The 24,766-nt window shown below is 37.3% G+C and overlaps 1 protein-coding gene across 1 annotated transcript in view; it reads left to right on the top strand.

Moving 5' to 3' along the window:
• Nucleotides 1–24,766, top strand: part of GALNTL6 (polypeptide N-acetylgalactosaminyltransferase like 6) — a 937,179-nt gene that overhangs the window by 446,847 nt on the left and 465,566 nt on the right. The window lies entirely within an intron of this gene.

Raw genomic sequence — 24,766 nt, 5'->3', positions numbered from 1 at the left:
ATTCACGCAATAGACCTTCCTTCCCCTGGCTGCCAGCACCAGTTTTCCTCTGGCACCCAGGACCCAGGCCTTTGGTCCGGCCGCAGTGGAGCTTGGCTTCTCCGCTGTGGCCTCAGCGAGGCTTGGCTTCTCCACTGCGGCCACAGCAGAGAAGCCAAGCCTCTTCAGTCTTCAGGCTGCAGTCTTCACTCTGGTCAGAGCCTTCAGTCTTCGCTCCATGCCTGTGTATGCAAATTAACCGCCATCTTTGTTGGGTTAATATACATAGTCGCTCTGATTTGGCTGGTGGGTGTAGTGGAATGACACCAATTTGCATGTTTCTCTTTTATTAGTGTAGATACGCTGTAGATGAGGCTCCCTAGAAGCATAAGAAATGCAGAAAATTCACTGTTAACTCATTCTCAAATTGCCCCCACTTAAAATCAAATTTTCCCCCCTGTGGGGTGTGTGCTGCACCTAGGGAACCACTGGGCTTGACACTTTTGCTCTCTGAGCTTCATTTCTGAATACATATGTATGTACCATGGAAATTGTAATCTCTGCCTACCTCTCTGGGTTGTCATGAGGAGGTTCTGAGCTAATAAACCTAGAAATGTTTCATCAAGTAAGTGATGTCTAAACGGGAAGGGATTGTTATTTTTAAGCTCATGGGTACCCTGACAGGTAGCAGGTGCTGATTAGGGGAGGAGGGCATGATTGTTTCCTGGGACTGTAGCTATGGAAGCTTTGCAGAGGGTTCCACAGGCCTCAGGGGGGCAGGCTCTGGCCAGCAGCCCAGTAGTGGTGGTTGTCCCTGGAGACGCTGGTGGGGGTCAGGGCATTAGGAGGGTGCTAGGGGGGAGTGAGGCCAAAGGGGGAGTAACTGTCAAACCTTCCCACTTGGCGCCATTCTGTAAATTGTACGTGGCTGTTTTGCAGCTGTACCTGCTCAGGGCAGGGCTGCAATCTCCTGGAGCGGGGTGGGGGCTGGGCCAGGGTGGAGCCAGACGAGCTAGGAGGGCAGGTTTAGCCATTTCCTCCAGCGAGGATCAGTGTGCTTCCGCTGTGGAGATGGCACTGCTGCTGTCAGGGGGAAGGGTCTGACCCTGGGGGGCCACTCAGGCCTACCTCCACCTGGGTCTGGAGTTGTATGGAGGAGAGGTGTGCCTGGCCCCAGCGGTTGGGGCCTGGCAGCGGTGGGCCTTGGACCCGGGTGCCTCGGGGGCACTGATGGGTAGTTGCCAGCGTGCTGTTTTTGTGGGCGCCCCTGCAGGGGTGGCGGGGGAAGAGATCGGGAGTTGGAGGTGAGGGCTGCAGCTGCCCCCAAGGCTGGGTCTTCTCCCCGTCCAGTCATCCTCCCCATTCCCCTGGGAGTATGGGGGCTGGGATAAGTTGTCTGTCCATCCCCTCAGGGGTGCGGGGGCTGAGGTAGGATGTCTGTGCAGGGGGATTGGAAGAGCTCCCCATGGCTGCTGCTTCTTCCTTCTTTGCAGTCCAGGCTCCTGTCAGGCACTCTCCTCCGACCCCTGGGAACTTGGCTCTGGCAGCCTGCTCCCTGCTGCACACTCAGCCTCCTGCTGGTCTGTCAATATGCAGATTGGTTGTTACAGGGACACCGTAACAGACAATTAGCATATTACCTCTTTATATGTATAGATACAGTTCCTCCTGGTAGAGATTACTAAGAATTAAATAAGAAAAATGACCCCCACTGAAAAATGTGAAGTTTCACACAGAAAAACATAATATGCAATGATGGAAACAAGGCAGGATAGCTGAATAAGTACCGTGCTCTTTACTAGCAAGGGAAACAAGGAGAGAGATAGATGTTAGTTGCTGTTATAAACATTGATTACTGACTAGACATTTTGGAGAACCCCCACTCTGGAGCAGTAAAAAAATTGGATTAACCCCTGATTTTTTTTACTTTCTGGGATGAAGTTCTGTGCCCATTATTCCGCAGAGCCCCTATCCCCACATGCTGGATGAGACTCCATATTTTAGTACACTCCTTGATCACACAGGGTGTTGGAGCTCTCAGTCCTGAATTGACTCATAAGAGGTTAGGAATAGTCACTGTCCTTTTGGTTTCTCTGTAAAATAGATTGTTCAGAAGTTCAGTAGATGTCCATTTAATTTGATTTTAGACAAGTTCAGTTGTCAGTAACCATACCCAAAGTCCTTTCTTAGAAGTTGTCAAATCTTTATTTCTATGTTACTTCAAATCTGCCTCTTTCCCTTACTGAAGCTATAATGAAGTTCTCAGGTTTAGGTAGAAAGGCATTACTCATAATCTGATTTTACTCTGAGGCCCTTTAATTGAGAGGTGTGCTTGTTTGTTATTGTCTTTTTTAATTGTGTGCCACAGCATTAAAACTGAACCGTTACTTGAAATATTTTAAAATGTAAAGATATGCTTGGGTCTTCGTGCATTGAAGCCTTTTAAAACCTATCCCCTTTTCCAACTTTGACTCCAATTTCCTGATCCTTCTATTTCCTTTCATGTAGGCTTGTTGACTGATTCTTTCTTTTGATACCTTGAAACCATTATCAATAACAACTTTTATATACCTCTAAGATTCTGTTTCTAGCCTTTTTTCTCCAAAATGAACATTCCACCTTCAAAGCTATTATAGGCAACACTTGGACCAAATATTTGCTATTAGGTCATATAGCTCACCAACTTTTCATAACACAAAAACAATTTATTCGCAGCCATGGCCCAACTGCGAAGGCAACACAATGTTGTTCAAGAATTTTATTAGGTTGTTACCTATTTCTATAACTGGTTACCATACCAGTTATACAGTTAGCCCCAAAATCTCAGTAGCACATCACACTAAACATTTGTTTTGTCTTGATGTTACATGTTCAACACAGCTCAGTGAGGGATTCTATTTGACATAATCCTCAGAAATCCAGTCTGATGGAAGTGCCACAATCTTGTGATACTGTGTGGCCCCTGGGTTAAATGCTCATGCCTCATTGCCCAGAACTGGTTATATGGCAAAACATGAAAGGAACGCTATTAAAGAAAGGGACACTATTAGAATAAATATTTTGTGAGCACTTGTCTTTGCCATATTCACCTAAATCACTCTTTGAGACTCTGAAAATACATATATATATAACCCTAATATGCAAATAGACCAATTGGAGGAAAACTGAACAACCGAACAACCAGTTGCTATGACGTGCGCTGACCACCAGGGGGCGTGCATGGAACATGGCAGGCATCAGCAGCAGGTGGCAGAGCACGGCACATAGCAGGCATTGGCCACAGCATGCCGGTCACTGTCATCAGGGTGAGCCTCTGGTGGTTACTGAAAATTCTTTGCTCCTCCATGCCATGGTCCTGCCCGGGGCTTGTACCTCCTGCCAGAGCCATCAGTGGGTGGGAGAGGCAGCTGCCAGCCCCAATCGCCCCTCAGGCTTCTCCACCTCCCCCTACTCCTGAGGGGTGATCGGGGCTTGCAGCCGCCTCTCGCATCCACTGCCAGCAGGGCCCCACTTGCACCTGCAGCCAGTGCCTGGCACTAGTCCCGATCACTCAGCTCCATCAGTGGGTGAGAGCAGTGGCTGCCAGCCCCAATCACCCCTGAGGGCTTCTCCACCTCCCCCTGCTCCTGAGGGTCTGTCGGGGCAGCAGCCGCTGTCTTGCATCTGCTGCTTGTGCCGGCACCAATTGCTCTGTGTCATCAGCGAGTGCGAGAGGGGCTGGCGCCTTCAGTGCATGGGAGTGGCGGAGGTGGGAGCAGGGCTGCAGGCAGAGAGGGGACAAGGCAGGAAGGGCCTGGGCAGGGATGGGGAGGATGGACCGAGACCCACCCGTGTGCCCACAGCAGCCTTGAAGCCCACAGTTCCTATCAAGGTACAGGAATTCGTGCACTGGGCCCCTAGTAGAATTATAATTCTGTAAACACTCAAATAATTTTAAAAATATTTTCAGATGTTTAGAATAGAGTCTTGAGAACACAATATAGGAATAAGTGAATAAATTATCTTAATTATAATAGATCCCACTAACACCTCTAGCTTCAGTTAATTTAAAATCAGGAAAAGACAGTTGAATTTCTGAATTGTCAAAGAGTAGCAGTCTACAAAACTGATCCAAATGAAGTCTAACTTTTAAAAGGATTGTGGTTTACATCGAGACATGTGTATCTGTCATATGTACTATGTAAAAATAGTACAATAAGATTTTAATTTAATGTGGTTTTAGGAGAGAGAAACTAATAAAAATGGTCATTATTATACTGTTTTTCACTCCTTATGTATTTAAGAATACATATTTGTAAATTAAGTGTGAAAAGTCCAAGTTTTTTCATAACAGCTAAAACCAAGGATGTTTATATGTGTCCAGCACAGTTTTTTAAAATTTTCTTTTACTGTTAGTTTTTATTCATGTAAATTTAAAAATTAGCCCTAGCCAGTTTTGCTCTGTGAATAGAGCACTGGCCCTCAAACTGCAGGGTCATAGGCTCAGTTCTGGTCAAGGACATGTACTTTGATTTCAGGCTCAATTCCTGGCCTTGGTCTGGGCACATGTCGGAGGCAACGAATTGATGTGTCTCTCTCACATTGATGTTTCTCTCTGTCTTTCCCCTCCATTCCACTCTCTCTAAAAATCAATGGAAAAATGTCCTTGGGTGAGGATTAACAAAACAAATCAAAAAAATTAATTCATGTAGATCTTAAATATGAAAAAAAGTACATGCAAGATTTAACTTTGAATAAAGATTCTTCCTTCTAATGAATATTTTGATTAAGGTAATAAACCTTTGAAAGTAGAGATCATTATGGTAATGTAAATGTGGTCTAAAGAGCAGCTGATGCCACCTGAGACATGAAACATTTAATTTAGAAATGAGTCTCCTTCCACATTTAGTTTCTTTTTCTCATTGTTTTATTTCACTGAAATTAAAGACTTCTGTGAAAAAAGGATAATTACTTCCTAAAAATTCATAAGCTTCTGTTTTATATTCCCCCATAAAGGTCTCAATCCATGGTTTATAAGCTTATAATTGTTTGCCACCACTGCTTATAATTCCATGAATAAAAATAGCCTCAGGTAATCAATCAATCGGAAAACATTGTGTAAATCTAACTTACCATAATTGGTTTTCTATGTGAAGTATATGACACAACTAGATAGCCAGGAAATATTGCCTAAACACTTGGGCATTGCTGTTTGTGTCTGATCCTCCTGTTACTTTTTCATGATCCAATCTCCTTTCCTAATAGAAAAATTATTTTTCCCAGTGCAGCAGTTCATTTTATTTTTTTGTTTTAAAGACCTACTTGACTATCCAATGAAAGCCATATGTGGTTCTCATTCCCCAAGGGAAAATATGCACAAAATCTAGGCATAAGATTTCAGTTTGTTACTAGGTCCCTGGTTAATAATCTTTTTTAAAATATAAAGATTTTTTTTTATTTCTTTCTGTTATACTTTTTGGAATAGATGATGCTTCCTCCTTTGGGTTTAGTCATTGTCTAGATCCCTTATCTCTGTCACTAGATAATGTCCTTAGATTACAGATACACTGCTCATGCAGAATCTCAAGAATTACCTAACTTTCCAAATATGATCAGTTCTTATGGCTTTCCTGTACTACCCTCCCTGCTGCCTTCACTCCCACTCCTTACCCTCCACGCCCTTTTCCCAGGCCTGGAACTGCTTTGACCACTTAGATTGTATCACCAGATGTATTCTATTTCTCTGCTATCAATTTTGCATTGATTTTCCAGTTCCATAAATTCACTTTGCTCCTTTCTATAAGCTGATGCTATTCCAGTGACCTAAGAAAGTGCATTCATATAACATTTTTACTTCAAAAGAGTAGAACTAGGGTATAAATTTAAAGAGGTTTCTGGGAATCTTTTAAACCATGCTACTTTAAATCTACCAGAATAAATGTCTTGATAATACCATTGAATTTTAGTGTGTGCATTTAATTTGAGTCTCAGGAATATGTACTGAATAATGCAACTCTATATATTTCCATTATGTGATGGAAATTACATTGTGAAAAAAATATGTAAAGCAGAAGCTCACAGTTACATTGTTCACTAAAATTTTAAAAATGATAAAATTAAAGTCTGAAAATTTGGGTTTGTGTGTTGGATTTTTCTCACATATATTTGTTCCAATACCTAATGGGTCTGGTCTCAATTTCCTCAGCTGTAAATTGATATATTGGGGTAAACACTCTCTAAAGAATTTTTTCCACCATAACTAACCAGGATACTAGATTAGTCAATATTTAACTTATGTTTTCTTTACTTGAAAAACATGCGTTAAACCAGCTTACAAAGATTCATATAGAAAAGTGAATAAATAAAACTATAAATAATAAAATGCCAATAATTCTGGCACCAGTTTTTGTGCACAAGGAGCTAAAATAAAAGTCTTTCTTTTCTTTTTTTTAAATATATTTTATTGATTTTTTTTTTTTTTTACAGAGAGAAAGGGAGAGAGATAGAGAGTTAGAAACATCGATGAGAGAGAAACATCGATCAGCTGCCTCCTGCACATCTCCCACTGGGGATATGCCCGCAACCCAGGTACATGCCCTTGACCGGAATCGAACCTGGGACCTTTCAGCCCGCAGGCCGACGCTCTATCCACTGAGCCAAACCGGTTTCGGCTAAAATAAAAGTCTTTCAAATTGAGCAGAAATATAACTAAAAATATGTAAAAACATTAAGATAAATCAAATTAAAAATAAAAATCCCATGCCCAGGCACAAAAAGTCTCCACTTATTTCCAGCCCCAAAGACTCTTTTTGTTAAGCATACTTTGATTTTAATAATGTTTATAAGTTCCAGGTTCACAATAGAGTCTGTAGTTTCCTAAAAAACTGCCTTTTCCCAAAAATTCATTGAAAAAAAAATTATTTCTGGATATTGTGTCCACAACATTAGCTGAAAGATGTTTTCAAAGCCCAATTTGTTAGTTTCAAATATGGTGATATTTTCCTCATAACTCTGATCAAGGTCTTTCAAACTGAGAGAAGGATCCTTGAATGAGTAATTTTAAACTTCATGGGAAAAGACAGGAATAGAAAGCAATGTTGGGAGTAAATCAAATAATGCAGTGTTGAATGTTTTACACTAAAATAAAATAACAAATATATGATACTATTTGAATAAAATGTGCTTGTTATCTTACCCATTTTACATGGGGATCACAACATATCCCCTCAATTTTTTTCTGCTGCCAAGATGCCTTCTTAAGAGAATGATCATTCAGAGACCAGGAGGTCATGACAATATTATGTGTAGGGAAGAAAATGTGGCATGTACATACATTAGGAAAAGGAACATTCCAGGTATTGTACTAGATAGCATAGACTCAAACACTGTCAGAAGCATTTGAGTGCAATTCATGCGGTTCCCTGCCCTTTTGATTTCTCCAAGATTAGCTACTGAGTTTGGCATTTGGCAATTATCCCAGCCTATCTGTATGTACTCCAGCCTTTGGAAGAAAGGATCAGGTAGAAACGTTTGTTCTATATTTTTAGCAGTTATTTTTCTTCTGTGTAATTCCATAGCAATAATTAAAACAATAACTTTGCCTTTGATCCACAAAAATAAAGGATCTCACTGATGCTTTAGTGAAGTCTGAGGCTTGGAGTGAGAAATTACTTGTTTGTTTCAGCCCGTTTTATTTTTTTGATGCCATTTTATAATACCTGCACAGCTTTCAGATGTAGTCAGCAGTTTCACTTAAGTGAGCATCATTAATCCCTCTTTACCCAACAGCTGTGTAGTTCACAAATGCCTTAATCTCTTTACAACTCCAGGGAAACAGAAAATAGTAGTTATGACCCCATAACAAAGTCTCCATCATAATGAATCTAGTAATTCTTGAATGTTTTCATTATACTATGATGCAGGGGTTGAAGAAATAAATTTACATGACAAAGGAAGATGATTATGTCAATAATAGGAGGTGCACAGATAATGATTTCCTATTCCCAACTCATTGTCTAGAATTATCAGCATTTGAATTCAGGGTGATTTTTTATGATAATATCCAATCTAACGGCTAAGAGGGTTATTAAAATAAAAACACAAGTAGCCGTTTTCTACAAGATTAAACATCAGTAGAAAAAAAAGTCATTTGATTTGTTACCATTCCATGGGTTTAACTTTGACATAATTGTTCTTTTCTGCCTCGAGGATTTGGGTGCTTATGTTGTAGGTTAGTTGAGGATGGTATCGGTATACCTGCAAATTCTACTAGTGTGCTGGGTGTTTATGTATTTCTGGTATAATAATTCTGTGCTTATTGATGTTCTTTAAAGACAGATGAACTCCATATATAATGAGGATTGAAAACACCCTAATATTTTATCTGATATCCTATTGATTAAAGACCAGGCTATGAAATCAGGCAGCCCGGGCACCCCATTCTGGCCCTACCTTCTTCCAGCTACATAATTTGGGGTTATTTATACTTAGCTCATAGGTATGTTGCAAGTATGAAATGTGATCATGTATGTGAGGCAATGAGCACAGTGCCTGGCATTCAGGTTATTATAGTTATGATTGATGGAATACTTACGATATTTTTATTTTAAAGACATCATGTATTTTGTAATCTCACTGCAACATTTAATCAATTTTGTGTCATTTGAGTCTTGCAATGCTTACTTTTTATAAGAATGGGAAGGTCCCATAAATTTAAGCTGATGTGTATAAAAATTTCTAAAGTGTCTCTTGAATTGAGGCTTTATGAGGTCAATAAAACAAGAGTTCATAGTGTAGCTGAAATTACTTTTAGAAATGAGAACTGCATTCATTGTAATAGACATCATTATGCTGCACAAAACAAAGGATATGAAGGGAGTTTTGTGTCTCTCCAGCTCCTTCGTAGGAAGTCTTAGTGGTGTGGCTAAGGGACAGTTCTTTGACCAGATCAGCTGCGACCTCAAACTGTGACATCTGTTGCTTTGTTGCCTCTGAAATTTCTTGGTTTGTTTTAAGAAATTTCTTTAAGAAAACATTTACTGTCTGATTCTACTTGATTCCAGATATTCATAAGAATAAGACAGCCGAGACCAGTTTGGCTCAGTGGATAGAGCATCGGCCTGCGGACTGAGGGGTCCCAGGTTCGATTCCGGTCAGGGGCATGTACCTGGGTTGCGGGCATATCCCCAGTGGGAGATGTGCAGCAGGTGGCTGATCGATGTTTCTCTCCCATCGATGTTTCTAACTCTCTATCTCTCTCCCTTCCTCTCTGCGAAAAATCAATAAAATATATTTTTAAAAAAAGAATAAGACAGTGGCTCTGCTCTTTCAACGTTTACAATTTTATGAAAAAAAAGAGAGATATGTAATTTTTAATATGTCCTTGATAAAATTGTAAACATTATATATTGTGCCATTATACACTCATTTACCAAAGCCTCTACTTACCTATAATAATCTGTTCAATTGTGGGCTGTTTTACTAGATAATCGGATGGAGTTCATAATTTCCTTTGTCTATTGAGTTTTTACTGTCTATGCTTTGTGATAAATGAGGTGTTTTTTGTTTTTTTTTTACAAAAAAAAAAATTATTCCTGTGATAGCCTATATTGACAAGAAGATTTATCTCCTCCTTTGGGTGAGAGCTGATGAAGGGTAGCCCATAGCATATTCTTGTGCATCTCCATTAAATAAATAAATATATACATTGGAAGCACTAACTTCCAGCCTTTACTGGCAGTCACTTTACAATACAGTATGCTCTACACAAGCACCACGTGGTAGTATGCACTGTATGAAGTTAAAGGATAATGCACTTTTGAAGTGATTTAGTATATAATTGTAACCACAGACACAGGTTGCAATGCATCCTTTCTGGTGACATTCTCAAGAAGCCTCAGCAAGATAGTGAATTTGAATGTCCCATATCCACTAGATCCAAAATGGCTCAAATTAGAAGGGGAAAATAGTAGATTTTGCAAGACAGTTTGTGAAATGCTTTCACATGGAAAGAAATAACTGATATTAGTAGCTAATATAGCCAATACATAGACTATTATATTCATATAATAAATATTGCATATGTAATTATTTTTTATTACATTTAATCACTGTTCTGTGTATATGAGTCTAGGCAATGTCATAATGAAATTTTGTTGGTTTTCAAAGTGGCAGGGTATCTATACCTATTTGTTCAAAGGATAGCTCTGACACTATCATAATGAGTTATCCTCTCTAAATTTGTTTTCTCATTTGTAAAATAAAAATAATCATAGTTCTTACCATGTAAGTTGTTATAATGATTAAATGAAATCAAATAGATAATATAAATTAAAATAGTTCATAGCAGACATGTGATCAATAATTGATCCTATAAACATTTATCTTAAAATTGTTTCTGTGCTAGAATATGCAGGATATTTAATCACATAAATAAAATGATATTTCTACTTATAGCTAGAAGATAAAAATGTCAATATTCAAAAGTAAATTTCTATTTGTAATTTATGAGTATTAGTATATAACAAACTATTTTAGAGAAAACAATTTAAACAAGTTCCTTTTAAAATCGCATGTTATATGTAAATAAAAATTTAGATAGCTCTTCATAAGAAATGCTTTTTTAACAATTCTTGAGGATATTTTAGATAGTCTTTCATGAGGGGATAGCAATAAAATTCTGTTGAAATAATAATAAGGAACCGATTTCTAGTCTTGACATTTAATCTCTGAATAACAGGAGCAAGCTATATTATCTCCCATGATTTCTGAATTTCCCGCCCCCCAGGCATGTATAAGATAATTGCCATGTTGATGAATCCATTCTCTGTTTTAATTTTAAAGTTAGACATAATAGAGTGAAAGACTTTTTAAAAGTCTTTCTACCTTCCACACTTGAGTGTGTTATTAATCGAATTCATAAAATTCGATGATTTTGCATTTCTTCCATTGCTGCACACTCACCAAACTCTACTGAGACCCATGAGTATTAGTCACTACTTAACATTGTGAAATATTGTTTACACTTTATATATTCAGTGCAATTACTTTGTAATTCTTTAGCACTTCTAAAATAGCTCTTTTCCTGCAGTAACAGTAAACTAATAGGGTCATAATTTATTTCCCATCAGCTACTGCCTAATTTTTTGCTACATTTTGTAGAAACTTTGTCAAAAAAAGAAGTCTATATTCTGTCTTCATTTCTTCTCTTTCCTTCCTCTTTACTCTCACTACACTTTTATCTGTTCTTAAAGTAAAATGATCTCATTTTGCTAAATCCTATGGTAGTTCGCAGTCTTCAATTTAGTTGACCTATTAACAACATTAGACTAATGCTTTCCTTTGTGGTTGCAAAAATGCCAGATGCTCCTGATTTTTTTTCCTTCTGTCTCCTTTCCTAGTTCCTCCTACTTTCCCCAACTTATGACTGTTAGAGTCCTCAAGATTTTTTTTCTGTTCTTGGTATGCTAACCATTATCTGTACTCATTCCAAGGGCTATCTAATCTAGTCTGCTGTCTTTGAATGCCACCTAGATGATAGGGAATCCAAACTTTTTTCTATAGTTCAGATTTCTCCCCAAATCCACACTCATATTCCAATGACTTACTTATCACTTCCAGTTATATAACAGACATTTCAAACTCAACATGCCTGAGGCTAGATCCTGATATTTCTCCCAAAGCCTGTTCCCCCACAGCCATCTTGATTCATGGCCACTCCATCTTCCAATTGGTCATGTAAGAAACTTTGAACTGACTTTCCTTTTCCCTCTTTGATTCATTCCATATCTATCCTATGAAAAAAAATTAGTTTGTTTCTACCTTCATAACCCCAAACCTTACCACTTTTCACTTTCTACACTACAGTCTGAACTATATCATTCTCTCATCTGTATTATGCAAGAACATTTTATCAGATCTCTAAGTTCCATTGTTTCTCCTATCTAGTCTATTCTAGTGGCTAAAGTAATCCTATCAAATATGTTACATCATATTATTCTTCCACTAAAATCCCTACAGTGACTCCTCATTTCAAATTTTTCAGGTATATACCCAGGAGAGGGATTGCTGGGTCATATAGTAACCCTATTCTTTAAAATATATATATATACAGTATATATTTGTATTGATTTCAGAGAGGAAGAGAGAGGGAGAGGGAGAGAGCAATAGAAACATCAATGATGAGCAAGAAGCATTGATCACTACCTCCTGCATACTCTCTACTGAGAATCGAGCCTCAACTCAGGCATGTGCCCTTGACCAGAATTGAACCTGAGACCCTTCAATCTGCAGGCCAGTGCTCTATCCACTGAGCCAAACCAGCTAGGGCAGTAACCCTATTCTTAATTTTTTGAGGAATTGCCAAACTGTTTTCCACAGTGGCTGTATCAGTCTACATTTCCACCAGCAGTGAGTGAGGGTTCCATTTTCTTTACAACCTCTCCAACATTTATTATTTCTTGTCTTATTGATAAATAGTCATTCTAATAGGTGTGAGGTGGTATCTCATTGTAGTTTGGATTTGCATCCTGGAAAATGTATGTCATTTTCTTTTTTTAAATCACTTTTTTTTTCTTTATTGATTCAGGTATTACATATGTGTCCTTATCCCCCCCACTGCCCCGCCCTCTCATGCCCATACCCACCCACCCCCTCCCCCGGCCCCCGTGTCTGGGTCCATTGGTTAGGCCTATATGCATGCATACAAGTCCTTTGGTTGATCTCACCCTCCCCTCCTTCCCTCTGAGGTTTGACAGTCTGATCCATGCTTCTCTGTCTCTGGATCTGTTTTTGTTCATCAGTTTATGTTGTTCATTATATTCCATAAATGAGTGAGATCATGCGATATTTATCTTTCTCCGATTGGTTTATTTCACTTAGCATAATGCTCTCCAGGCCCATCCAGGCTGTTGCAAATGGTAAGAATTCCTTCTTTTTTATAGCAGCATAGTATTGCATCGTGTATATGTACCACGGTTTTTTAATCCACTCATCTACTGATGGGCACTTAGGCTGTTTCCAGATCTGAGCTATGGTAAATTGTGCCGCTATGAACATAGGGGTGCATATATCCTTTCTGATTGGTGTTTCTAGTTTCTTGGGATATACAGTGGGGCCTTGACTTACGAGTGTCCCGACTAATGAGTTTTTTGAGATACCAGCTGTCTCTCGGCCGATTTTTTGCATTGAGTTGATAGAGTAATTTGAGTTAATAAACTCCTTCACGAGCTCCTTAATGAGCTCGGTCTCGGAACGAATTAAACTCGTAAGTCAAGGCCCCACTGTATTCCTAGAAGTGGGATCATTGGGTCAAATGGGAGTTCCATTTTCAGTTTTTTTGAGGAAACTCCATACTGTTCTCCACAGTGGCTGCACCAGTCTGCATTCCCACCAGCAAAGGTGTCGTTTTCTTTTTTCGAAATGCATGTGCGTCCTTTTACCTCCCTGTACCCTCCCAGCGTATCTTCTGTAATGCAGGCCCCTCATCGTAGTCTGGGAAACTGAAACGGAAACTGCAGGGCAATACCAGAGACTCAGTGTTCAGTGCAGTCTCTGTCCCCCTCCCCCAGTACACTGGCATCAGTAAATGAAAACGAAAGTAGATTTGTTACAGAACCAGTGGAAATAGACCATGGTCTCTCAGAGTCAGTGCTTTGATTCTTTATGACTGCATGCCTTCTTTGTATTAGACTCACTTGAATAAGTTCCCCTGGTTAGGTATGCTTAACTTAGAATTTTATTTTTTGACCCATGTTAATGGGTCAATTTTTACCTTGGCTTTATTACGAAGGAGGAGGAGGGGGTAGGAGGAAGGGAAACCGAAGAAAAGTAATTGATTAGATTTGTGAAGTTTGAAAATAGTATAAGCCACAAGAAATTAGGAAAACTAGGAGCAATATAAAGTATACTTGCTAAAAAAAAACAAAACACACTTGCTTAAATAATTGTCCGTAAAGACTGAAAATGTGTAAGGTGGGTAGTATGCATTTGCTTTTCACATAAACTCCCATCTTTAACTGCTTAAAATGTTTTTTAAACAAGCAAGGTATTAGTGGAAATCTGATAGACATGTACTTTATTTTATAGATTTTCTTAAAATTTAATATGAATATGATTTTCATGAGAAAAAAATGGATCTGTGAAGTGAGACAAAATAGTAAAGGAAGCTGAGGATGTAATTATCTTTTCATGAAGTTAGTTCTTGGTATCTGGCACTGAAAAAAGAATTTGTCTGTAGAATCTGACACAGAAAACTATTCCAGGTGTTGAAGACAAAGGTGGTAGGTGGCATAGCATGGCAGGAAGTGGGGAGGGAGGAAAAGACGTGGGGAGAGAGGGATTGAGTCCTTGACTAAGGTGAAATGACAGTCAGAACTCCAAAATTAAATTATAAAAGTTTCATTTCTAATTTCAGAGGAGAAAGAAAATAATTTCAACTGTAATCTAAATCCCTATACTGATTAGAAATGAAGAGTCAAGCAAGTCAATCAGTTCACAGTTTTTATGTTATAATATATGAACATCAGCATACCCCAGTATCTTTAAGCTATAATAATATTAAAACTAGTAACTTTAAAAAAAATTAAAGGGAATTATTTTTTGAGGTGAAAGAGAGAGAAGTGTTAAAACTAGAGCTTTGTTATTAAAATTCACCTGCAATGTTAAACTCATCTAGCAATATTATGCTCATCCTGCAAAATTGATTTGATTAAATAACTTTCTAAAGAAGCATGGAGAACCTTCCTGGGACAATGAGCATATGTGTATGTGTCTGTAAGTATACATAAGAAGTTGCTGCATTTTACTATCTTCTTTTTTGCTTGTGATTTGAAAATTTAGATTGCAAAATTGGTACAATAAAGCCAAATCTTGGGGTGCTTTTAATACACACACACACACACACATATAATTTCAGAGAGAAAGGGAGAGATAGAAACATCAATGCTTAGAGAGAATATTTGATTAGTTGCCTTAAGCACATCCCCTACTGGGGATGTGCTCTGGGAATCAAACTGCAACCTCTTAGTTCATAGGTCCATGTTAAACCACTGAGCCTGGACAGAGTCCTTTTTAATTATATTCTACATGTTCTAGTATTTTCCAAATATTCCTAGATCCACCTTGAATAGATGTTTTCAGTTTAAATATAATATAACAATGACTGATAAATTGAGCCATTATTTATGATACGTTGATAATCTGAAATGTCACTAAAAATTACTTTAATGAAAAGTTTTCTGGAATTTTGAATTGAAGATGCTGAATTAATGTAATCAAAATAATTAACTTATTTATGTAATTTTCTGCTTTAGATGATATTGTATTCTTTAATTATCTTTATTGTATCACAAAATGGCTATTTAAATCTCCTTATTAGAAAATTTATATCAGCATATAAACATACATTTATTATTATACACATGTATAAATAAGTACTATATAGGATAGTAATGCTAATGAAATTACGGTTACTCTAAAAATTTTGATAAATTAATGAATAATACTCAGCCCATATATAGAATTCTAATATCACATTTCTAAAAAGGTTTCTCCAACCAAACAGAATTTATTATTAATTTTTGGAAAAACTTTATAACATTCCTACATGTGCTTCTATTCCTATAAGGATTACACTCTTCATAACCACCACATGACATGCAGCTTCAGTTATGGGGCAGCAGAATGCCTTTGGTAGTTATGTAAAGAGAGGATGTACAGGAAATAGGGCTGCTAATACATGTATAAAAAAATAAATGTGAAGTTGCATTACCACTGGGCACATCACAACTGAACTAGCGCCCTCACACCTATCTTTATCATATCTACACAGAAGACCTTGAGTCAATAGAAATTAAACTCAGATGAGTTTGTCAGAGTGTTGATGCTAAAAAGAGTTTGAAAGATGATCCCTATCAATGTTTTAAGTTTATAAATGAGGAAACTGAGTCTCCTGGAGGTTTATGAGTGTGGTCTAGGGCTAGGCTACAACCCCCTGATCCGTCAGAAGCTGACTGAGAGCCAGCAGATTTGGTTTGCAGTCCTTGTTCCGCCGGTTGTGTATATATTTTTAGAAAATATTCTTAACTATTCTGAAGATTATTCTGGAACTCAGTTTTCTCACCTGTGAAATATCAGCTGAAAAACAGATTATTACAGCCGTAGCCGGTTTGGCTCAGTGGATAGAGCGTTGGCCTGCAAACTGAAAGGTCCCGGGTTCGATTCCGATCAAGGGCATGTACCTTGGTTGCGGGCACATCCCCAGTAGGAGGTGTGCAGGAGGCGGCTGATTGATGTTTCTCTCTCACCGATGTTTCTGACTCTCTATCCCTCTCCCTTCCTCTCTGTAAAAAATCAATAAAATATATATTTAAAAACAAAAAACCCCAGATTATTACAAAGATTAAATATTGTCATTTGGGACAACATGGATGGTTCTTGAGGGTATTATGCTAAATGATATTTCACTCATTAGTCAGACAGAAAAGGATCAAAACCATTTATGTGATTTCATTCATGTGAATCTGTAATCTTCAATTCTGTAATCTTCATTTTAGCTTTTCACTCTGGGCACTTTAAACATAGCATTTTATAGCATTCTTATATTATATAAAGTGGGCTAAATTAGATATTTCAGAAAAGATCCTTAGATTTTCACATCTTTATCATTTTGTGATTAAAATAATAATAGCACTCTGAAAATGTATTAATTATAGGATGATGAATTCTAGTTTGCCTAGAGAGTTCTGGTTTAACATGTTTTTTTAGCATAATTAGACATTCCATTCTACTTTCAAAAGTGTTCAAGTTTGATCAAAAAGTGATATTGTTTCCTTAGTTATCTGTCACTAATTGAAGTCTCTCAAGTAAAGTATAGTACATCACCTTATAAAGTATAGATACATTACCTTTCTCCAAAATGGATATATTTGTGCTAGAGTCCAATTACATGCGATTATAGGCTATCCAAGCATGTCAAACTCAAAGGCTAACCACGGGCCAAATAAATGAGGCATGCGGCCCACGGGCAGTGAGTTTGACATGCTTGGGCTATACTATTTGAACTTTATATTTTAGTTATTAAGTAAATTAAATTTTTACATACTCTTGAAAGACTAAGTGATAGATGCAAGAAGTCTAGGGTTTTCTAAATACAGAGATATATTTTGGGTGGGCAGTAAATTGTATTATTCCCCCCCTCACCCCTCACCCCCCCCCCCCAAGCATAGTTCAATAACATTGAGCACAACTTGTCTTCCTATTTTAGGAAACACCTAAGGAACTCAAATCAAAAACAACACACATTCCTAATATCAAGTGATGATAGTTGCAGTTTTTAAAAAAGGGGGTTATTGGCAGCAATATCTTTCTGAAATAACAGAGCCAAGCTTACACTAAGAGATAAGTTGTCCCATGGTTTAGTATTCAGTTTCAGTGTTCTCCTCTGTGTAATTTCTGATCTCATTTCAGTGCCATAATATCCCCAGTCTTTAATTTTTATTCTATATTTTCTCTGCCAAATTATCTGTTATTCTGTTTGCCTTTTAGGCATTAAATATTCATTATATCAGAGCTCTGTATGCAAGGCCCATCTTAATAAATATTCTTTATGAACATAATAAACACATTTTTTTATTTGCTCCATTGTAAAAAGAGAGCAGCATTTAATTAATTACTGGATCCTTGGATTAGGCAACTCCTCTTGTTCCCTGAGATGTTCTAAAATTGCAACAATTATTGTAATAGGTTCCTGATTGATCTCTACTACTACTACTACTCAAGTCTACTTTATACACCCTTGGATATCACAGTTAGATCTATGCACTAATTTCAAATTGGCTCCCTGCTTAAAACTCCTTGGTGGTTCTCTGTTGCCCACAGGATACCTATATGACTGCCTGGGGTATCTGCTGGCATCATTTATAAACTAAGAAATAACACAAGCAACAAATAAATTTTCTGAGCAGTAATTGAGGGGTTGGGAGGGAAGAGCATGGGCTTGGTTAAGATATGCTTCTTGAAGATGCTGTCAAAAATATAAAGAGAATTTTCCTGCACTTTCAGTTCTAGAGTAGCATCTGTGAAGCATTCATGAATGAGTTATAATAGAAATAGGAGGGACCATCAACAAATAGTAAGTAATTAAAGCTATGGGACTGAATGCATTATAATTCTATCCCATTCTATCAAAATGCTAATGAGTCTGTCTCACTATGCAAATATAATCTCCTTGAGAAAATGATTTTTCCAGAACTTAGAATTGACTCAAGAACATGTCATTCATAATTATTATTTTTGTTGTAATGTGTTATATTAATTATTTTATATGTGCTGTAACAAGTGGCTTTTGCTTAACTTGGACAGAGACACATCCAATGATAGAGCTAACAAATATCCTATTCCATTCTTCTTAAAAATTATAAATAAGAGAAGAATGAGCTTTAAGAGACTAAAGAATCATCTGTAAAATAAATTATGGCTACACCAATGTTTTCATCTAAACTTGATATTTGGCTTATTCTTCCAGCCTTTCACATGTGAAACTGAAGTTCTCATTTTGGTTTGTGTAAGAAAGCCCGAAGTTCACACCTCAGCACTAGACTGTTTAACTGGGGCAGTAGGACTGGGATCTTTCCAGTTTCTCTCTATATCTTCATTTTATTAATCTTCCATCGGTTTAGTTGTCCAGGAAAATAAATGGTAATTTCTTTCTGTTATGATTCTCCAGTTACTAGTAATTCTAAAATCATATGCACAATTTTAATTTGCCCATTCTCTTCCTAGCAAACATTATGAATAAGAAGTCCATTGTACTTTAATAGTGTAGAAAATACGAATGCGTGCGCATGCAAACACACACACACACACACACACACACACACACACACAGCAAAATTTGATCACCAGAGGCTTTGACCCAGTCAAAACCTTTAATTTTCAAATCTTAAGCTCCTAGAAAATGCAATAAAATATATTTTTTTATTTCCTTTAGAGAGAGAGGAATAGAGATATAGACGCTTCCAAGAGAGACATCAATGAGCTGCCTCCTGCACACCCCCTACTGGGGATTGAGCCTGCAACCCAGGCATGTGCCTTGACTGGGATTTGAACCAGGGACTTTTGGTTCATGGGTCAATGGTCAACCACTGAGTGACACTGCCGGGCAAGATAAAATAGATTTTAAGAAACACCTACTTCAAGCACAAATCAGATATCTAAATCCTTCTTGTAATATTATAGCAAACAGTTGTGTCTTTTCTCATTGGTGCCCTCCCAGGAGTCATTTGGCGGTAGGAAAGCACTGTTGTCCTGAGACCACACTTCAGCCACAGCAACTCCCCATTTTCTATAAATTGAACTTTTATGTAATATTTCACTTAAATGAATAAATGTTTCTGAAGATTAATTGGAGATATAGCTGAATATTAATGCTCAAGTGAAAAAACACTTTGACTATGGATAGCTAATATATTTAAGGGCATTCTTCCTTCTAATGAGGTGGAGTCTTCTTCTGGTTCCCATACACTGATTCTACTTCTATTCCTGAGGCATAAGGAACAGCGGGTATACTCTTTCCTTCTCATGGCAGGTTTATAATCGTTGCTATTTTTCAAATATTTGAAGAGTTGGTATCTTCCCCCAAAGAATCAGCTTTCAGCTCATTTTCCCCAGGCTCCTCTTTTTTTCTTTCAACTAGCACTTACTTGACTTATGTAGAAATTATGGGGAGGGGATGGATTTTATTTGGCAGATTTGCAATCTAGTTTTTCTACTATGCTATGTCCCAATTTCTTATGTACTTAAATTTTTTTCAGTATATCATCTATATACAGTAAACTACAAAAATCTTATTTGTACAGCTGTATGACTTTTTACATAGACTATATACACTCATGATACCAGTATCCAAATAAAGATATAGAGCAATTCTGTCATTCTAGATATTTCTTTATGACTTTCTGGTCAATACACACCCCCGATACCATGGGTAACCATTCTATTACCTATGCTGACATTTCATAGCAATGACATAATTTTTCCTCATTTGTGTCTGGTCTCTTTAGTTGAATATAATATTTTTTAAGTTTGCTCCAGATTATTAAAGCATGGTGCTTAGAACTGAATGGAAAGTGCAAGGTGAATTCTGAAACATGCACAACAATGTTTAGCACTTCCTGTGCAGTGGGTACGAGGCATCACTCAAATCTTTGCAGTTACGTAACATGAAGATGTGACACTTGTGAGGATCAGTACTATATGATAATAGGAAATGTTAGAGGAGCCAACTTGAGGGTGACTTTCTCCCAGCCCCAAAAGATATTCAAACGCAAGTCAAAAGACAAAGAAAAAAAATAATAAACCTTAATGAGCTCCCCCCAAAAATAATCTGTCTTCTTGACCCCATTAGCCGAAGACTTTGCCTAGGTCCCTCAGCTCCAGGGAATCTAGATCTCTACTTATTTTTAGTAATCAGATCATACTTTCCCTACTATTGAAACTTACAGACTAAAAAGGGGTCAGAGGTTGGATAGTATGTGATTATCATACTAAATCACACAGTCCCTTATCTGAATTTAACTAGGATTTCACATTTCTATGTTTTAGGATTCTTTGACCTTTTTCTCTCACTATCTATTAACCTTGGTTTAAATTCCAGAATTCTTGTTAAGTCCCATAGTTTTTTTTTCATCTGATGGACTTAAGTGTTATTAGGTATGACAGGTATGCAAATGACAGAAAGGATGGTATTGCATATCTTGCTTCCCTCCCCATTCTCCCCCCACCAATCTTTGTTAGAAGAACAACTTGAGCCATTATCCTCAAGAGACACTACTTCTACATAAGTCTCCTTCCTTACTTCATGAAAGCCCTCAGCACTGAATGCTGCATTACCAAAGGACTTCCCACTGTCCCAGCCTCGTGTGGTCTTCTTAGCCCTGAAATGCTAGCTTTGTTCCTGAAAGATTCTAGCTTATGATTTACTAACAATGTCTGCCAGGTTTTCATTTCATTTCAATACCTGCAAGGATGGTCTTTTTAATTTCCTTTAATGTATGTCCTGGTCTTTAAGTTCCCTGATCTCTGCCCTCCATGTGACCCATGGCTTCCACTCTCCCTCAGTCACTCACTCTTATGGACATATTTTAGTATAGACCTTGTCATCTGTAACTGAAAATATGTAACCCCACTTTCAACCAGACTACTCCTACTTTCTAGGTTGCTGCCTATAGTTCACTGATTCCAATAATATTTGGGCCACACTAAAACCTAGAACTCATTGATCCCAATACATTTTTATAACCCTTACCCCAATTATGTCCCCACTCCCATATTTCCCTATATAAACTATTTGGGACTACTCCTATCATTATGCATTTTTTGTTCTTATATATGCTCAACCACTATATTCTTCCCTCAATTAATATATACCCTTGACAAAACCCCATAACTTGTTAAATCCAACTTTTGCTTGCTCTGCATCTCTGTCAGTGCAGCTAAAAGTAGCTAGAGAAAAACTCAGGACCATGTTGACAAGTCTCATATTAAGTTCATCCTCGCTAACCTCAAATGGGACATTAGTGCTACCTGGCATTAGGCAATCACTAGCTTGATTTTTCTTTACCACTACTTTATATCATTACTTTTCTCCTTGTACTGCTGTACTTTCTGTAAACTTGCTGTCAGGTCATAGACTTGCTTTTTCTTTCAATGAGAAAACTAAATGAATATGTAAATAATGTCTGTACGTTCTCATTTCCACCCACCTACCTACACCTGTGCCCATATATTCTGCCTTCTCTGCGATGAAAACCCATGCTCGTAACTGAGGCCAAGCCCTTTCCTTTAACCTCCCGAGAACATCCTACCTGCAAATCTGCCCTTTCTCTTCTTATTATAAATATTTTCCTCACCTACTGAAGAGCATCATGCTTGTTTCCATGTTCTGGCAATGATGAATAAAGCTGGTATAAATATGCCTATGCAGGTTTCTGTGGGGAGGTACATTTTAACTCCTTTGGTAAATGCCAAGGAGCACACTTGCTGGATCACAAGGTAAAACTAAGCTTAGCTCTGTAAGAAGCTGCCAACTCTCTTTCAAAGTGGTTGCACCATTTTGCATTCCCACCAGCAATAAATGAGATTTCATGTTGTTCCACATTCTCTTTTGCATTTGGTACTGTCGGTGCATTGGGTTTTGGCTATTCTAATAGTAGGTATATAGTCTTATCTTATAGTTGTTTTAATTTACAATTCCCCAATAATGTATCATGTTAAGCATAGATGATAGATAGATAGATAGATAGATAGATAGATAGATAGATGGATGATAGGTTAGATAAATAGATGATAGATTTTTCCATCTGTATATCTTCTTTGGTGAGGTGTCTCTCTTACTTTTTAATTCATATTTAATTTTTCAGAAATCCTGTTAGCTTCATTACCAAAATGTATCTGAGATTGAACCACTAGCACCTCAACAGTCTCCCTGGACTAAGCTATGGTCCTCTCTCACATGAATTATTATGTGACAGGAGTTTACTAACTGACCTTGCTGCTTTGTTCTTGACCCTCTATTGTCAAATTGATCATTTTTAAAGTGAAGGGATTAAGAAAAAACAAACAAATTCAATAAATCCCTCAAAGACACAGACAACAGCATGGTGATTACCAGAATGGAACAGGGGGTGGGGATAGGAGTGGAAGGAGGTATATGATGGATAAATGGTGAAGGGGGGACATTTGACTTGGGGTGGCGAACATATAATACGATATACAGATTATGTGTTATAGAAGTATACACCTGAAAACTATATAATTTTATTAACCAACATCACCCCAATTAATTAAATAAAAATATAATAAAAAAGCTAAAAAGAAGTGATCATTTTTAAATAAAAAGTAGAATATATAATTTCTCAATGCTCTAATACATTTTCTTATTTTTGCAAAGTCATCAAATTTTATGTAACTATCTGCTCTCTTATCTATCTGATATGATCTACTAATAATCTTCTATATAATCACTCAACACTGGATACTTCAGTCACCTTGATATTCCCTTAATATGACAAAATTCCCAAGGCCTTGGCCCATACTCTTCCTTCCACTTGAACTCTCTTCTGTCATCCATATGGCTACTCCCTCATCTCTTTCAGGGCTTTTATTAAATGTTTTCATTTCAGAGAGGCCTGTGTTATCACCTGTTTAAAACTGTAACACTCCTCCTTAGTACTCAGTACTCCCTTTTCTAACTCTATTTTTCTCCATTGTACTTATGACTGTCAAATATAAAACAGATCAGACACACTGATCTTTCCAGTTGTCAGATCCTTTAGGTATTAAGTTCAAGAAGATATGGGTTTTGCAGAGTTATTTTTTTAAAGCTCCATCTTTAGCAACAAGAAAAATCAATGTTTAGACCCACCAGGAGTACAAGAGGGAGCCTATTTCCCACAATCTCCTCAATAAGCATTTTATCAATATGAGATCTTTACCAAGACAGACTTTGAAAAAGTATCAGTTTGTTAGATTTTACGTTTCCCTTAACATGAGTCTTGACAAGCACAATTTTATGTTAGGAGTCGATAATATTTTAAGTGAATTGTCAAGTATCCATACTTTTTTTTTTAATTGATTTCAAAGAGTAAGGGAGAGGGAGAGAGAGAGATAGACACATCAATGATGAGAATCATTAATAGGCTGCCTCCTACATGCCCCCTTCTGGGGATAGAGCCCAAAGCCTGGGCATGTGCTCTTGACAGAAATTGAACCTGGGACCCTTCACAGTTTGACACTATCCATTGAGCCAAACCAACTAGGTATCCATATACTTTAAAAATAATTGTTTTTGATGTATTTTCACTACTTTACATTGGATTTTATATTAAAATTAGGTTTTTGTATGCTATGAATTAAAAATATTTTATCAATTTGTCATTTGAATTATATTAATGCATGAAATTTTATTTATTGAATTGATTTACATATTTAATAGTTTCAGAGTTTTGAGTATTATTTACAAATGACTTCCTATTCTGAGATCTAAAAATTCTTCTGTTTTATTCTCATATTTTATGTTTTATTTATTATCAATTAAATATCAGTTCCATCCTGATTTATTTTTACGTAGGGTATCACGTTGGGATCCACATTTATTTTTGCTTTAGATTGCTATACAACTAGGCCACTGTCATATATTTTTTTAAGTTATATTTTTATTTATTTCAGTGAGGAAGGAGATGGATAGAGAGACAGAAACATCAGTGATGAGAGAGAGTCATTGATTGGCTGCCTCCTGCATGCCCTCTACTGGGGATCGAGCCCGCAAACCAGGCATATGTGTCCTTGACTAGAATCAAACCTGGTACCCTGTGCCTCTCCCCTTCCCTTCCACTCTCTCTAAAAATCAGTGGAAAAATATCCTCGGGTGAGGATTAACAACATCAACAAAAAAATGGTAGCTGAAGAATTGCTTCATATCCAGTATTCTAAATAGGACCCCCTAACACATAAAAATATAGAAAGTGCTTACTCTGCCTCAGTTAATCTGTTTTCTAATGCAGACTGACCATTTCCTCACTATGTACTTTTGAGTAAGTCCATAACCTCTTTGAGCCTCTTTTATCACCTGTCAAATGAGGGTAAAATTTTAATAACCTCATAACATTTGCTGTTTGGAATCAATTAGGTAATAAATCTCAGTTACTTGGCATATGGCAAAGAGTAAGCATCAGCTACCATTATTAGTAATACTTTGGGCTTCCATTTTCACAGATAAGAAATGTGAGCAAGGACATAAAGGAAAAATACT

The sequence above is a fragment of the Myotis nattereri genome, assembly GCF_964212035.1.
Source record: "Myotis nattereri genome assembly, chromosome: 5".
NCBI lineage: Eukaryota > Metazoa > Chordata > Mammalia > Chiroptera > Vespertilionidae > Myotis > Myotis nattereri.
This window is presented reverse-complemented; position numbering and strand designations above follow the sequence as displayed.